This window comes from Castor canadensis, chromosome 2 (genome assembly GCF_047511655.1).
Source record: "Castor canadensis chromosome 2, mCasCan1.hap1v2, whole genome shotgun sequence".
Lineage (NCBI taxonomy): Eukaryota > Metazoa > Chordata > Mammalia > Rodentia > Castoridae > Castor > Castor canadensis.
The window spans coordinates 43365413-43375793 of NC_133387.1; positions in this window are offsets into that span (position 1 = coordinate 43365413).

Consider the following 10381-nt stretch of genomic DNA (forward strand, 5'->3'; position numbering starts at 1 on the left):
AGTATGGAACTAATTCATCCATGAAAAAATTGCTACAAACATTAGCTAAAGTTTCTGAGTTGTGACACCAAATATAATTAACCCAGTCATTCAATCATTCATTGCACACTTGTTGTCTTACTGTGTGAAAGGAAGAGTTCTACATACATTTTGAGATAAAATATTGAAATCATTTTCTGCCATGGTCAATCAACTGTGACAAAATTCTAGTGGAGTAGATAGCATGCCAAAATATGGGAATTTGGGGTGGAACACAAAAGCAATTACACAAATACAGTATACATTCATTTTTCATGTGTTCTGAAGATCAAAAATTCTGGGTGAATGAATAATTATACTATTTTCACCTAAAATTTGTTATCTTTATTGATAAGAGACTATAACTTTGGAGTTTATCCACAGCATTCAAGAATCTTATTTTTTAATATTTTAAATATATATTTTAATATGTATGAAGGAGAATGTATTGGTATCAAAGGAGATATAATGAAACCTTAGATATTACTCCCAATGAAGCCATAGATTTGATGGCGATAACTACCAAGTAGTGTTCCTAAAAGGTGAAGTCATACAATAAACCCTAAGTATGACAATTTTCCTGGTTGTAAATGTATTATTATGATAATCATTTAGAATTTCTAACAGATTCTACTACAGGCCAGCTCATGAAATAAACATTTTACATAATAGTGTAAGAAAACATGAAAGAGATTGATGTTCTGCTATACATGATGCTTAATATATTTCACAGGCAATTTTCTTCTACATATTATGCAATGGCACATAACTTATAGCAAAACATATAATATTGTGTATAAACTTGTATTTATAAATATAAACTTAGATAAGAGCTACATGCTTTGTTATAATGCATATATATATACATATGTATATATATACACACATATATATGCCACAAACATTGCTTTATACACACTATTTCTCCTTAACTTAGCAGGACTTGACTTACAAATTTTCAACTTTACTGTTGTATGAAAGTGATACACATTCAGTTGAAACCATACTTTGGATTTTGGATTTTGAATTTTGATCTTTTCCCTCACTAGCAATATGTGGTACATTCCTGGGGATGGGTTGCAGAGGCAAGCTGCAGTTTCCAGTCAACCACAAGATTGTAAAGGTAAAACTGACACATTATTGTAGGATACATTGCTAAGATATGATGCACAGCAGTTTAAGTAAGTTAAAAAATTTCCAACAGGATCATTTTCAACTTGTGATGGGTTTATGAAGATATAACCCCTTCTTAAGTTAGAAGAAAACACGGAAGTAGTTTAAAAAGAATTATTCTCTGACTTACAACAATGCATGAGGATCACATATGATAGCAGTTATTCAAGACAAAGGAAAAAGTCTAAGGAGGGTTTGATACTATTATCATTTGCTTCCTTACCCCATTTGTATATTTTGCTCTGGTTTTCTTCACAGCACTTGCCATCAGCTGGAACATGAGTATTTATTTATCTGCATACACATCTCAACCTATGTTAATGGACACTCTGAAATCAGAGACTGTCAATTTCTTTGTTTTAATGATTTCAGCAGCTAGAACAATTTTGGCTATCAAGCAGCCATTAAATAAATTTTCTGAAAGAATAAATATTTGTATTAGTGATAGAGTCTAGGCAATATAACAAATGATAAATCATAAGACAGTGACTCATTCAAAACCAGCAAAAAATGTTAATAAGACTGTGACTCTATCCAAAACTTTGAATTCAAATTCTTTATGGTGTTTTAAACTATTAACTCACAGAGATTTTATCAACCACATAATAACTACCTTAAGACCCAAATTTATTTTATTTTTTTTAAAGTACAGTTTTTTTATTTATTTTTTATTATAAATCTTTAATTGTATTGCTTTTTTGTTTGTTTGTTTTATTATTCATATGTGCATACAAGGCTTGGGTCATTTCTCCCCCCTGCCTCCACCCCCTCCCTTACCACCCACTCTGCCCCCTCCATGTCCCCACCACCCCCTCAATACCCAGCAGAAACTATTTTGCCCTTATCTCTCTAATTTTGTTGAAGAGAGAATGTAAGCAATAATAGGAAGGAACAAGTGTTTTTGCTGGTTGAGATAAGGATAGCTATACAGGGAGTTGACGCACATTAATTTCCTGTGTGTGTGTATTACCTTCTAGGTTAATTCTTTTTGATCTAACCTTTTCTCTAGGTCCTGGTCCTCTTTTCCTATTGGCCCCAGTTGCTTTTAAGGTATCTGCTTTAGTTTCTCTGCGTTAAGGGCAACAAATGCTAGGGAATTTTTAGGTGTCTTACTTATCCTCACCCCTCCCTTGTGTGCTCTCGCTTTTATCATGTGCTCAAAGTCCAATCCCATTGTTGTGTTTGCCCTTGATCTAATGTCCACATATGAGGGAGAATATATGATTTTTGGTCTTTTGAGCCAGGCTAACCTCACTCAGAATGATGTTCTCCGATTCCATCCATTTACCAGCGAATGATAACATTTCGTTCTAGTTCATGGGTGCATAAAATTCCATTGTGTATAGATACCACATTTTCTTAATTAAGACACGAATTTAATTGAAATGTCCATTGCATAAGCTCTCTATTCCACCCGACTGTTAAGTCCGTAATACCTGTTAAGTATATATTCATTTGCTTTGCTTTTCACCACTAGTGACTCTATTGAAGAAAATGTAGCAATGACAGTAGCTTCTAAAGATATCTCTCTGAGCCAATATGTATGTTTAACAGGAGGGGGGGATTTGGTTAGTTTGTTGAAATTTTATGATTGCCATTTAAAATGAGTACTCTTACTCAGCAAAATTACCCAAGCTTCTGTATTTCATACCAACAGCCATTGGGTTTATAACAGTTTACTGTTAAAATTCTTGATACATAGTTACCAAGATTACTTCCTTGGTACATAGTTACCAAGTTACTTCCTTTAGGAAAAAACTTGACATAGCAAGCATTCAATGAAGACTATGTTGGTATTGAAGTACTATGGTTTTGAAACAAATACTATATCACTTATAGTCAAATGATTTTAGGCATATATTTTAGCACATGTATACTCACTAAATACACACCTGTGGCTATGGACTCTTAAAAGTACTTTATTGGTAGGAATCAATGCTCAAATATAATTTAATGTTATCTAGGAAGAGAAGAACAACAGTGATCTTTAAATATTGCCTGTAGTTCCTTTTGCAAATTTCTCAGGAGAAAATATGTAAATATTTTACTAAATTTTCTTATGAAAATATTTAAATAATCATGCTTGACTAATACACATATTTCTACAAAACTAATAAATCCATGTGTGAGAGCCTTGGAAATTGACAAAACATATGTTATGAATTATATTTTTGCCTATATTTTAAAATTCAAATAGATAATAAATATCAAAATGATTACTTCAAATCAATATAGTTAAAATTAATGGAATAAAAATTTAGTAACAGTTATAATTACATCTTTTCTTAGCAAAAGTGATAATAACTTATGCACTAGATATCTAGTGGAATCATTTTATTTGTCTTTCAAGTATGGAATTTGTCATAAACATCAACAGAAACAAACTTGTCTTACTGCCTCCCTATATTCTGATCTTTAAAATGAGTCTATTACAACTCATTTGCCAACTTCATAGTAAAAGTGAAATAAATTGAGGTACAGGATAATATAACTGGTAGAGAATTAAAAGTCCTAAGTGATAACATACTCATTTCTGTGCAAACCATACAATTCAAATGTAAACAAAATATCAAAATTACATATTTGTAAGTCATGAAAGTTAACTGCATTGTTACAGATGATATTAATTATAAAATGTTTTATAAAATTATGATAGAATTAATGATGTCATACTTTTAATGTCAAAAGTTTTCTTTTGAAAGTCATCTATGTATTTATTTTATTAATCTTAAATTGTGTACATCTCAAACTTTCTGGTTCATTCCATGATAGTTATAAATTCTGCAATTTCACATTCTTGAAGCTGTGATACTAGTATGAATCATAAACATGTCTTTTAGTCATTTTAAAATATTCTTTGAGTCTCATGAGTGTTCCAGGGAATAAATTATACCTTGACAAAGCAACAATGAACAAGGTAACTTTTCCTCATGGAGATTTCAGGCTGAAATACAGTTGACATTGCAATTTCCCAAGTAGGTATGACTAAAAATTCTGAAACTAGTATATATGTATATTGGTTTATTTATATATTATTGTTAATTATTATTTGCAGTGCTGGAGTTTGAACTCAGGGCCTTGTGCTTGATGGGCAGTTTGCTCTAACACTTAAGACTCATCCTTAGCCATTTTCTCACTTTATTTTTCAAGAAAGTGACTCCCATTTTTGCCTGAGCAGGCTTTGGACCACAATCCTTCTACCTATGACCTCTTGCACAGCTGGGACCACAGCTGGGCACCACAAATACCTAGCTTATTGACTGAGATGGAGTCTTGATCATATTTTGCCAGGCTGGCCTTAAACCTCAGTCCTCCTGCAAGTAGCTGAGATCACACACACAAGTCACTGTACCCTGGCTGAGTTTGAATGAAGGATTGAATGTATGATGAATAATGGGAATCACTTTTCAAATTCTTGGAATAGGAAATTACAAATGGCAAGGAGAGAAAGTTAGTATGATCTATATGTTTATGAGATAATGCTAGAGACATTAGTGTGAAGTCCAGTTTATCATACACATAAAAAATGTACATGTAACATTTTAGTCATACATATATACAATAGTTAAGATGAAAATATGTACTTCTTTTCTCTGTCAACCTAAAGGGCCAGAAACAATGACATATTAGTAGCATACTCAATACCTGAATTTTTAATATTATACTCAAATAACTATAAGCAAACCTCCTTGAAGAAATGGCTAATTCTAAGATTGGAGCAGGAGATATAGAAGAAGAACCTGAAGCACCTTTCAATGAATGTCATAAAGTAAAGAAAGACTCATGAAAATCAAGCAAGGGTACAATGTAGGGATATGGGAACCAAAAGACTTTCTAATAACCATCACACTACACACTATATAACTACAAAGCACTTTAGACCCAAACTATAAAATAAATGTCCCCAAATATTTATTCATATAAATAAAATATTAAAATTGTAAGTGATGGAAGAGAAATAGGCAAAACACCCATGTGGGGAAAATCAGATAATTTGTTTTGCTATCCCCTGCCCAAGGAAGTGGAATATTATTCTCCACTTCTTGATTGCCTGCTACACATAGGGATTTCTTCCCAAAGAGTACAATACAGAAAGCCTGACTCATAACTTGGCTGGGTGATCAAGATTAACTTCAAGAGGTGTTAGTCATATTGAGAGTAATCATGCCTCATCACTGATGGTTTTCTCCCCCAAACCCTGTTTGTCTATTAAACAAACTCAGTTAATGGACATTCTGAATGCACCTGATCAATTTTCCTGAAATCTTTCAATATCAAAATAAAGAAAGCCTAACAAACTGTTATGGCCTAGAGGAAATTAATGAGACATCACAACTAAACATGATATGATAGCCTGAATGGAATTCTGGAATAAGAAAGTAGACATTATATAAAAACAAAAGATGTGAATAAAGTATGAACTTTTGTTAAATAACAGTGTATCACATTGGTTCATTATTTGTGATAATCTTATTGTATTATTGTAAAACGTTAATGAGAATTTCAGTTATATTAGAATTCCATTGTATTTGCAAATTTATATAAATTTATATCTACTTTACAAAGGAAAGCCATTTCATTCATATCATTTTCCAATTTTGAATTATTGTACATTTAATATTACAAAACAATGAAAGACAAGAATGTAAAACAGGTAATGTCAAGGAAAGGAGAATATTGGGAGAGGAGGGTAAATGAAGAGAGTAAAGGAGGGTGAAAATGGTTGAGGTACTTTTTATACATGTATAAATATGGAACATTTAAACCTGTCAAAGTCATTTCAAAAAAGGGAGTGGGAGAAGGGAGAAATTAATGGAGGGGATGAACCAACCTGGGGTGTCATATATGTATATATGGAATTTTTACAACAAAATCTCCATTATAATTATCATATATCATTAAAACTTTTTAAAATGTAATACTACAAATTAAAACATGACCTTGTTAACTTGAAAGTCTTGACATATAGGACACCATCCCCATTCAAAAAAATCCTATGAAGGGTTAGCCAGGCATAGGGGCTCACAAATATAATCCCAGATACTCAGGAGGCAGAGATGGAAGGATCATGGTTCAAGGTCATCTAGGACAAAAATGTTAGCAACAGCCTGTCTTAACAACGATCTGGGTATGATGGACACACCTATGATTTCAACTATACAAGACGTACAGTACTATTATAAAGAGTAATTATGAGGAAATATCTTTTGTCTACATGACTTAGAAAAATAATAGATATTCACTTACTCTTAAAAATAGGGTATGCATAGGATTTCAGAGAAAATTTTCATTTCACCAAGTAATTTCTAATTCAGTTCCCCCAAACTAAAAAGACATCATTTTATCCATCTTCTAACATTGCCAATTTCTTCAGTCAATGCCACTGAAGACTCCCATTACGCAAGGAAAGTAGAAACTTACCAGCTAGAGAAAGATATCATTCTAGCACCAGCCAAGTGTGATATAATGACAAAGGAGGAAACTGAAGAGAGGATTATTGCAACATAAAAGCCTTAAGCAAACATAAACTAAAGACATAATTAGGAACACTCAGCTGAGAATATTAGCGTTTCGAATGCTTGTACATCTTATTTCTGCAAAAATTGTCTGAAACTCAGTTGTAAAATGACATTGACAGAATGAATGAGAATTATTCAGCAGCCTGTTACCAGAGAGATTAATAGCTTCTGTTCTCAAACAAGTTAATCTCTCTGTAAAAATATAGTGCCTTTAGGTTACCTTAAAAGAAAAGAATTAAATACTTACATGATAAATCTTTGTGTGTGTGATTCACCAGCTGCACGGATTTCCTATCAACATTCTCTTTTAGAACAAAAATCCTGTTACACAGCATATATTCTTTATCTGCATAGTATTTCTTCTCTGCTTAAATTATGTGAAGGTAGTAAATTATTTAACATTATGTGTATTTAAAAGAAAATAATTATACACTGAGATAGAGTCAGATCAAAGTCTTAGCAAACTAACAAGCATATAGAATGTACCCAACATATTCATTCTTATTTAATTTACATTAAGAAGCATTTTATAATAAGGCTATCAAGATTAACTTTTCCCTAAAACACATATATAAAAGGATGACAGACACCAGATTTAAAACTTACTATTTTGTTTTCATCTGGATAGAGCTACAACAGAAATAAAAGACAAATTCTCTGCCATTATATTTGGGTGACGGCATAATACCCTTCCATTGAAAAAATTTAATGAACTTTACCCTACGTCACTCACCAAAACAGAGCAAGACCCAATCACATCATATCTATACTGAGGGGGAGCAATCAAAACAATAAAATAATAATCAAAATGAGATAAGTCAGAAGGTAACAGGATGATTCCTATAAGGAATGATTTTAATACAATTGTGAAAATTACACATGGGTGAATTTGTAATTACATATAAATATTCTTAAGCTATACATGCTCCATACTTCAAGTAACCAAAGATCACATCACCATCAGCAGTAACATTTAAAGCTCAATTTTTATTTGGAACAAAGCATTTTAGGATTATAGATAATTTGCACCTTTACTGCCATTTAGGGAGAAGGCAGAAACAGATAGTAATGAACATTTATAGAGAAGCTACTATATTCTAGGCCTTATGCTAATGGATAATCATCTTATTCCTTATGAAAGTAATGACAAAAACCAAGCCTATTTGAAAATAAGGGAGTTTAGGGAAAATGTGGTAAAATTATGTGTTAAGATCCACAAAGTTGATAAGCAGTGAAAATTAGATGGAAATTAAAGACATGTGTAAACATTAAAGTATATATTTATCATGAAATAAACATACACTAATTAATATCCACTAATCTAAACTGAATTGGTTGGTGGTGATCAAAATGTCCTAAAACTTAAGGCTTAGCTGTGATGACACAATGCATTATGTCTCATTAGTGCATGTCCTCCATTAATTTGCAAGGCTAGAAATACCAAGAAATATTCTATAGACAGAACAATCACCACAGAATTTTCATCAATAATATACACTTGTTAGAGAAACTCATTGTGAACTCTCACATTCTTTATTTTCATCAGAGTAAAAAATGAAGCAAGTTAAACCATGCCATCAGTCATTTTCATAAGGATATAAGTATTCCTATAAATGTTTTTCTTGCTTCATTAAGGAATACACATACAAAAGTAAGCATAAGAATGCATACATACATGTAAGAAAATATATGCCTATGTGTACTTATATGTATTTATGTGCATTGATACAGAGTATTAGATTGTCTTGGAGTGTGTACTGTGTCTACACACTACTGTGTGTAGTGTAGGGTTTTCTTTTATTACTTGATATTAAGGAGGAATTGTACCATAAATTCAAATATGAAAGCCCACTTATGTTTAGCCGTTAGCTTCAAACACTAACACCTTTTTGTCAATAACCACTAGAAAATTGTTGCTAATCAAAAGTAGATTATTGTGAAAGATGAGAGGTGTGCAAAGGATGGGGCTGCTGGGCAGTATAAATCACATCTGTTTTCACCAAACATCTGCCTTTCATAATTCTGTTCCTCTTTCTGAGCAAAAGAAAAGATCAGATAAGAAAACAATGACTGACTATGCAGCAAAGTCCAGGTAATCAAAGTAATTAAGCAATAGTGCTTTAAATTCTCCAATATATTATTTTAATAGAAATTTGCCTATCATTTTTATAATTTCCACTAGTCTCAAAATTGCAGGAATAATGACAAGTATTTTTATATTGGTTAAAGACCATATTTTGAGATACTAAAAATGATGAATCTAACCACAAAAATGAAATTTTTCTTCAAAATTATCCTTTTCTTCAACAATCATAAGTCAACAAATTATGTGGTCAATTTCTTTTTTCCTAAGTATAACTAATCTCTTTATTATTATTACTATTATTATTATTATTATTGTTTTACTGTATGGGGGTACATGGGAGTATTTTTTAAAGGCCTTACAAAGTATCAAATATATCATACTTGAATTCACTTCTTCCCCAGATTCTTGGAACAGTTTCAACAGGTATCATTTTTGCATTTACTAACATGTGTATATATTATTTGCATCACTTCCCACCTTCCCTGGATCCCTCCCCCTGTTCTCTGATTTTGTAAAAGGAAAAATATTAAAGATAATAAGAAAAACATGGCATTTTGGCTCGTTTAAGATAAGGATAGCTACACAGGGAGATTCTTTGTGGTGTTTCCATGTATAAATGTATTATAACCCAAACTGGTTCATCTCTACCAGTCCTTTTCACTTCTCCCTAGTCCCCGTCCCATAGTGGCCTCTGCCAGTTTAAGATTCCTATTTACTATACTGAGCACATCAATCACATTCAAATTTTTGGTTTCCTTCCCTTACCCAATCCCTCCCATGTGCAGTCTCCCCTTAGTTGACCTGTGTCCAATAATATCCCCGCATTTGTTTTAGGTCTATAATCTGCATATGAGGGAGAACATGCTATTTTTGGCTTTTTGAGTCTAACTTCACTTAAGATGATGTTCTCTGGGTCCATCCATTTTCCTGCAATTGACAAAATTCCATTCTTCTTTGTGACTGAATAAAATTCTCTTGTGTATAAATACCACATTTTCTTAATCTGTTCATCACTAGTGGGGTATCTTTGCTGTTTCCATAGCTTGGCTAATGTGAACAGTGCTGCAATAAACATGGGTGTGGAGGTACTTTTGTAGTAACCTCAATCACATTCCTTCAGGTATATCTCTAGGAGTGGTATTGCTGTATCATACAGCAGATCTATTTTTAGTTTTCTGTGGAGACTCTATATTGTTTTCCATAATGGTTGTGCTAGCTTACATTCCCACCAGCAGTGTATGAGGATTCCTTTTTCCCCTGCTTCCTCACCAACATTTGTTGGTGGTAGTGTTCTTGATGGTAGCTATTCTAACAGGAGTAAGGTAAAATCTTAGTGTGGTTTTGGTTTGCATTTCCTTTATGCCCAGGGATGGTGAGCATTTTTCCATGCTTTTTAGCCATTTGGACTTCTTCCTTTGAAAAAGTTCTCTTTACTTCAATTGCCAATATCTTTATTGGTTCATTAATTTTGGGGGAGTTTAGGTTTTTGAACTTCCTGTATATTCTGGTTATTTGTCCCTTGTTTGATGTATAGCTAGCAAAGATTTTCTCCCATTCTGTGGGTAGTCTCTTCAATGTAGAGACT